The sequence below is a fragment of the Vicia villosa genome, linkage group LG4 (genome assembly GCF_029867415.1).
Source record: "Vicia villosa cultivar HV-30 ecotype Madison, WI linkage group LG4, Vvil1.0, whole genome shotgun sequence".
In the NCBI taxonomy this organism is placed as follows: domain Eukaryota; kingdom Viridiplantae; phylum Streptophyta; class Magnoliopsida; order Fabales; family Fabaceae; genus Vicia; species Vicia villosa.
Genome location: NC_081183.1, coordinates 196,913,676 through 196,919,903, shown reverse-complemented (window position 1 = coordinate 196,919,903; position 6,228 = coordinate 196,913,676). Strand labels below are relative to the sequence as shown.

General features: G+C 38.8%; 1 long non-coding RNA gene across 1 annotated transcript; it reads right to left on the bottom strand.

Moving 5' to 3' along the window:
- Positions 1 to 1,355: 1,355 nt before the first annotated feature.
- On the bottom strand, positions 1,356 to 2,651 carry LOC131594233 (uncharacterized). The gene is made up of 4 exons (XR_009281319.1): positions 2,596 to 2,651; positions 2,128 to 2,197; positions 1,957 to 2,049; positions 1,356 to 1,875 (listed from the first exon to the last, which is right to left on the bottom strand). It is a non-coding gene; the product is annotated as an uncharacterized LOC131594233 (long non-coding RNA).
- Positions 2,652 to 6,228: the final 3,577 nt, after the last annotated feature.

Below are 6,228 nucleotides of genomic sequence, written 5' to 3'. Positions count from 1 at the left end.
TCCCACTCAACCCAGAGTTGACGGTTATCTTTTCCTTTCCCCACTCAACCCAGAGTTGACGGTTATTTCTTTCTCAACCCAGAGTTGACGATCATCCTTTATTCAATCCAGAATTGACTTTATCCTTTTTCCCACTCAACCCAGAGTCGACGTATATCTTTTATTCAATCCGGAATTGATTCCTCTTTCCCTCTCACCCAGAGTTGAAGGATATTTCTTATTGTTTCTTTCCCACTCAACCCAGAGTTGACGGTTATCTTTTGTCTGTTCCCACTCAACCCAGAGTTGACGGTTACCCTTTGTCTTTTCCCACTCAACCCAGAGTTGACGGTTATCTTTTGCCTTTCCCACTCAACCCAGAGTTGACGATTATCCCTTGTTGATTCCTTTTTCCCACTCAACCCAGAGTTGACGGTTATCTTTTGTCTGTTCCCACTCAACCCAGAGTTGACGATTATTTCTAATCCTTCTTTCTCTCAACCCAGAGTTGATGTCTATCTCTTGTTTTCAACCCAGAGTTGATTTTCTTTCCTTCTTTCTCAACCCAGAGTTGATGCCTATATCTTGTCCCACTAATACTGATTTCCCTTTCTTTCTCAATCCAGAGTTGATGTTGAACTCTTATTCAACCTCGAGTTGACTTCCCTTTATTCTCCGACCCAGAGTCGACCCACCTTTGTTCTTCAACCCAGAGTTGAGTTCTATTTCATTTCTAACCCAAAGTTAATTTGCTCAATCCAGAATTGATACACTTTTCCTTAGTGGAGTTGACACCATTTCTTCCCCAGTGGATCTTATCTCTCATAAGGCAAATTTTTCAGGTTCTCTTGATATTTAATCTTCTTCTACCTTGAATGTTCGAAAGGCTAGCGCCAATCTCACTTTCAGGTTTAAGACGATTAAATAGGGGCAGCTGTTGCACCCCAAAATTTGCCCGTCTAATTTTATGTTCCTCACTTCATCTGCATTTACATCTTAGGTCATAAATAAAATCATGCATTCATTTCATCAATAACTGGACATGGGATTAAGGATTATGGGACAAATTAAGGTTTCTACCATCACCAGAGACTCAATTGAGTTAGTCCTCGACGTCCTGCAACCTGGTTCAAGTTTAAGTTTATTATTTGAGATATTGGGCCACTTAGTTGCGTGGATTGCAAATCATTAGCTCCAGTTCTTATGCAAGAGAAAGATGATATGCAAGAGAAAGATGAGGATTTATTTGGTTTCATTTCATCAATTCAAGAGTGGGTCGTCTCTAAGCCAATTACTTTGCAAAAAGATTCAAGCTACAAATCTGAAAATCATCGGAGTTCTGATTTCAATTGATACACATCAAAAAAGAGAAGAAGTTCAAAATTTGTTCAAGGTACCAAAGGCATCCATTATAATTCAAGACCATTACATTGTTCGCTTCCATCGAATACAAATATCATTCATATTTATCCAAGTTACAAGGGTCTGTCACTCTTTATCAATAATTCACTAAACTATCATTTCTAAAACTCAAACTTCATGATCTTCAACTTTCTGACTCATCTTTATTTTTCTCCAATTCTTCTTGTTAACCACCACCTTCCATTTGTGAACAAACCAAACATTATGTATTTCAAAACCCATCTACAAATTATCCAAAAGTCCAGAAAGATTCAATTGTCATTACACAAGTCTTACACAACAGATCAAGGTTCGATCGAATATAATAAAAGAAGGAAAAACATGTAGTCATCTCATCTAATCTAGAAGAGGACTATCATCATTAGCTTGCAATAATGTCACTTATAGCTCAGGCAGAAGTCTCGACTTTAGTTCTGCTTCATCCCGGGCTTCTGTTTCTGTTATGTCTTCTGCCATCAGCACCAAAACCGGTCCCTGCACATTACGAAAACCAACAGAAGAGTCATTAACGCATTCACGCTTACCATGTTGACAACATTAAGTCCGTTATGATACCTGCTACGACCCTGCCCATGGAATATCAATGCAGACCCGGGGAAAATCATGCTTCAAATCCTGGCCAAACCGTGCTTCAGTCTCATCCCTTACCTGCAAATCATGTTCAGTCAGATTTACCAAGCTGCAAACCGAACTGTCATAAAACATTTGAAACCGGTTCAGACTTACAGCCCTATTAAGCCTATGCATTCACACCTGGAAAACAGTTCAGCAAGCCAAGTGAATTTAAACCAACACCCTGCATCAATTCAGAACTTGCAGCAATAAAACAAATGAAAAAGCCCCAGTTCAGACCCAAAAGTCATACCCTGCAGCAGTTCAAACCATTCACCAGCAGCCAAACACATTCAAAATAACCCTTCCCACTGTCTTGTATATACCTAGCTAACCCTTTTACTAACAGTTATTCAAACTTCCCAAACATTCATCCTAACTGACTATAACCTAATCCAAACTTCCCAAACAGAATTGATAAGAGTTCTAACCACCTAACTGTTTCTAACCAACTCCTAACAACCTAGTATAGTTCCTAACCGATTCAGTTATAAACTCCTAACTACCAAAAATCAGTTACACATCCTAACTAACCTAACAGTTACAAACAGAAATCAATAGAAGAAGTTCAGAAAAACTAACCTTCAATTGCAACTGAATCTCAGAACTCGACCTATATATTCTTTTCTCCACCTTCATTCGAGCTCCTCCACAATTCTTCAATCTCTCTTCACTTTCATTCTCCTCCATTTTGCCTTCATCTTCATCTCTCAGCTCTCTCTGCATTTTCTCTGAAACTTCCCTTCATCTTCACTTCACCATTTTTGGCCTTCACCACTTTCTCATCACTTCTCATCACTCTCTCTTCCTCGAACCGTTCATCATCATCACTCCTCCACTTCCAATCATTCATCACCTCGACTCTCTTCTTCGTCACGTTGAAATTCCTCTTCGATCCCTAACATTCATCATCACAACAAAGGTATCAAAACGAAAAATGGAAAAGAAGATAGAAGAAGAAGCATTACAAGGAAAAGAGGAATTTGTGGTATTACCTGAAACCAGAACTTCATTTGCTGCTCTTCGCATTTATCAATCACCGACGTCAAGGTTCAAAGGCCGTTGGAGCCTCTCCGGCAGCTTCGTCAATCTTCGTCCATCACCAACACGCAACTCAGCTCTAGTGCAAAGCCATCAAATACACTACCGATTCATCTTTGTTCTAATCTTCAAACACGATCAACAACAACCGGTAGACAACATCATCCTCGCTTCGATCTTCACATCAAGGTTTCAAATCGGGACTGAGACGGAGGTTCACGATCGAGAAAAGTATGAAAGCGGTGAAGAGGTTTTGTTTGTGCAACTCATGGCGACCACTGATCGGATTCTGCCGTTTTCGACCATGAAGGAGGAAGAGGAAGCTGGTGATAAACGTGAAATGTTTTAACAGGTAACCCTAATTCCTCTTTTATCTTGGATTTTGCTTAGTCATATTTAATTAGGATTAATTAAGTCTAATTATACTGATTGAAACCATAAGTCTGATTTAATGGACCATAAAGTGATTAGGTTAATTGATCTGAATGCTGATCAACCTCTTGGGCCTGCGGAATTCTATTCGCACCTCCCCCATAGGCCCGATTCCATCACCATTTCCTTAGGTTTAATTTCAAAAATGTGACAAAAACATTCCTTGGGCCAACTCTTTCCGGGCCCTGCGCTATTACTCATTACACCAACAATTCAAATTCTCACCCCTGTTTACATTGTTATTTTAGATTCTATTAGATTTTTTTGCCCATTTCTTTTTGGTAATTAACACTAATTTCCACTAATTCTTAGACTTCAATACATGATTTTGACATATAAAAATAATCAAAAAAAATAATTAGTTTAGGCTTTTATTTTAATTCTTTTGCTTGATTTCTAATTCAATTTCCTTCATAAAAAACCATAAAAATAATAGTATTTTAAATTCGATTTTTGTACTATTTTGCATTGTTCACTTTCATGTCTTGTACCATATTTTCAAGTGTTTATGTTAGCCATTTTACACTAATTCTTGTATCGTTATTTACTTGTATTTTTACTTGTAATTTCGATCTCCGCTTATGCTTATATTCTCATGTCGCTTTTTGCTCCTAACCATTAGGTAGAAACCATGACAACTTTAGGAATTAGAGGTTCCCATCATATTAGGCTAGTTTTCATCTTAGGCTAGTTTTGTTTATTTTCCTTTTCAACTTTAAAACACTTAACAAAGGAAGAGGCGAATCATATTAAAAGTGGGAGAGAAACGAGTGGGATTTATTCCTTAATCTGTTTCTCGAACACTTAGTGAGAGAGAAATGAGTGGGATCCATTCCCTAATCTGTTTCTCGATCACTACAAAGAGAAATGAGTGGGATTCATTCCCTAATCTGTTTCTCGATTATTAGAGAAATGAGTGGGATTCATTCCCTAATCTGTTTCTCTATCCATGTAGAGAAATGAGTGGGATTCATTCCCTAATCTGTTTCTTTGACATCATACATTCTATGTGATTCAACTCGCAGATTAAAATCCCTTAAAAATCACCAACCAAAAACGTCTAAAACATCTAATAAAGGCTCAGACCTAAACAAAGTAATGAAGTGGTGCGAAACCTTGTATTGGGTTTTGTTCATCATGAAGTTACATAAAAAACACAAACCAATCTTCTCTCTTCTCTCTCTTGCCCCCGAGGCATTCTTTCTCTTGCCTTCAGGGTATTCTTTTTCCTAATCGGACACGTTATTTCCGCTCCATTCCCAGCTTAAGACTCCAGAGGTCGAGCAGCGGAGTGCGAATGTAACTGTTCAACTAAAAAACATAAAAACAAACAAAAACTAAAGAGCCGAACTACGGCGCTCTGATTCCTGAAAAGGATACGTAGGCATTAGGTCGCGGGGCCTAAGCGAGCACAATTATTTAAAAACCTTATTTTCCCCGTGTTTCTTTTTCTTTCATTTGCATGCATTCCCTTAGTAATTAAGCTTTAGATTTATACACCCTTTAGATAGCAACAAACATAGGTGGATACCATCGAGTACGATGGGCGTGAGGGGTGCTAGTACCTTCCCCTCGCGTAACCGACTTCCGTACCCTACCTCTGGTCGCAAGACCTTATCCTTTCTTTATTCCAGGTTTTCTGATATTCCTTTCCCTCTTTGGGATAAATATATTGGTGGCGACTCTGTTGTTCATTTTCGCGAGCGTGCGACACCGACTGCTAATATAAACTACTTAAGAGCTACTTTGAAAACTTGAGCCTAAGGTCTCGGCATAATGGGTACTCAAATTGATATCACATAATTAGGGGGTTTAGGGTGTCAGGACGGTATCAATGTTATTGAAACATTCCCAAGTCTTTCCAACAAAGCCTAAAGTGTGACGACCTAAATACTTTCAGAGCGTGCATGCCATGTATCAAAAACCAAATAATTTTTGTTGGTGGAATAAAATTTTAAATTTCGGGGAAATTCAATAGCAACAGAAAATCACGTATAAAGACTCGACAACATAACTAGGATACAATAAATAAAGCAATAAATGAAAGCGGTAAAGCTTCTCCCTCACACTTAAACCAAACATTGTCCTCAATGTTTTGATAAAAGGTGGAAAAAGGAAAGACAAAACCTGTATGGATGCTACTGGCGGGCTATCACGACCAAATCCACTCCGCGTCCGGAGGAAATATCTTCTCCTATCATACTCATCAATTGTGTCACCACCAGCAGCAACACTCGTAGGAATGTGCGTGGAGACCCATTCATCTTTGAGATGATTGTCTATAGATTTTTCGCCTAGATATGGCCGAGACGTGACAAGCGATCCATACCTTTATTATCTGCAAGTTCAAACAATAAAAGGAAAACATTAAACTGAAAACTCGTGGGTTGCCTCCCACGCAGCGCTTTGTTTAACGTCGATAGCTCGACGGCTTAATAGTGCAAGCACTCAAGGTGGTTCTCTCGAGAATAACTCCTCGGTTGAACTTTTAGTAAACCTCGTTTTCCATGGCCATTTATCAAGCCATCTCACATATACCTCACCTTTTCTTTTCTTTCTTCTGTGGGGTGGTTCATTCTTTTGAAATCGTGGTGGCGGTTCTGGATCGATCCTAAGTATCAGCTTTTCAAGTTCGGGCTTAGTGATATTGTCCACCACCTCAAAGATTAACCTTACCCTCTTATCACTAATGATATCCTTAGTTTCATGGTCGTCTAAATTTCTCTTTTTATGCAAGACTTC